Source organism: Dipodomys ordii, unplaced genomic scaffold, assembly GCF_000151885.1.
Source record: "Dipodomys ordii isolate 6190 unplaced genomic scaffold, Dord_2.0 Scaffold11508, whole genome shotgun sequence".
Taxonomy (NCBI): domain Eukaryota; kingdom Metazoa; phylum Chordata; class Mammalia; order Rodentia; family Heteromyidae; genus Dipodomys; species Dipodomys ordii.
In genome coordinates this window covers 135-1,568 of record NW_012278720.1, presented here as the reverse complement: position 1 = coordinate 1,568, position 1,434 = coordinate 135, and the positions used below count along the sequence as shown (strand labels likewise).

Genomic DNA, 1,434 nt, shown 5'->3' with positions numbered 1-1,434 from the left:
AAAAATGGTCAAGGCCGAATGCTAAATGAAAGAGCATCCATCACTTCTTACCTAGAGAAATAAATGTTAAGACAGAGACTTCTGCACTGTTTTGTTTTGTTTTCTCTATTTCAAAGGATGCATGAATGATCTTTAAAAAAAATGTTCTCTCCATTTACTGGGTCAGGAATGTCAAACCCTTTCTTTACCTTGTGGGAAAATAAGAAAGAAAAAGGAATACAGGGGCTTGCGGCTCCGTGTGAAAGTGGGTAGGTAACAGGTTGCAAAACTAACTCTCAAAGGGCAATGTGAACCCCCCCAAGCAAAAGGACACCCCATTCTCTCACCTCTCTTCCTGTAGTCCTCTGGCTCCATCATCTCCTTTGGTTTCAGGCTCCTTCTCACAGACAGATGGACACACGGAAAATGGAAAGGCAAGAAAGTACAGCTTCTGCTCAGCTGCTCTGGGCACTCCCTGGAAAACATGGTGGGCCCCCTTATTTAACAGTTACCCCCCCTCCTTTCCTCTATTTTAGCTCCACCCTGCAATGTCCCTCCCCCTAAACTTCAGTCTAATTCTTCTCTCCTTATTGGGAACAGCAGTGAAATTTGGTCAAGAGACCCAGGAGTGAATTCAATTGAGCAGTTTATCAAATCAAACCTGCACACAGCCTCCTGCAGGTGAATGCAGGAAGAGAGCCTTTCAAGTTCTTCAAGTTCTCTCGATTGAAACAAAGAGAGGAAGAAAGGAAAAAGGGAAGGATGGAAAGAAAAGTGAATAGTGGTTGTGACAGTGGAAACAAGAAGGAACATGGGACCAGGGAAAAGAAGAGGTCTTCATAATATTCTGCTCCTTCCATAAAAGCACTGAGACACAGAAGGCAAATTTAAGATTTATTAAATGTGGGTGCTATGTAGCTAGATGTGTGTCATTCCCTAGGCTCCTCTGTACGTTTGGAAATTTTCATTAAAGCAAAACAAAACTAAGTATTTTTTTTCTTTGGAAAAAAAAGATAATAAATACAATTAATACTGTTTCAGTGTGTAATAACCAAAGACCCTATGATACAGTGTAGGAAGTATGCAATTGCTCTGACAGAACAAGGATTTGCTCTTCCTTCCTTCCCTTCCTCCCTCCTTCCCTTCCTCTCTTCTTCCCTCTTTCCTTTCTTCCTCCTCCCCTTCTTTCCCTACCTCCTTCCTCACCCCTCATTTTTGGTTTATACAGTTTCACTCAAGTGTGGGTTTCTGGTTTGTCTTAGGTTTTTTGGTGCTAGTCCAAGGGTACCTGGGTACTGTCCCTAAATTTTTTTGCTCAAGACTAGCTTTCTACCACTTGAGCCACAGCTCTACTTCTGGCTTTTTTGGTGATTAACTGGAGATAAGAGCCTCATAGACCTCTCAGTCAGTCTGGGCTGGCTTTGAACAGTGATCGCCAGATCTCAGCTTCCGGAA

General features: G+C 42.7%; 1 long non-coding RNA gene across 1 annotated transcript; it reads left to right on the top strand.

Moving 5' to 3' along the window:
- The first annotated feature begins 105 nt into the window (after positions 1-105).
- Positions 106-911, top strand: LOC106002474. The gene is made up of 3 exons (XR_001175932.1): positions 106-248; positions 387-466; positions 580-911. It is a non-coding gene; the product is annotated as an uncharacterized LOC106002474 (long non-coding RNA).
- Positions 912-1,434: the final 523 nt, after the last annotated feature.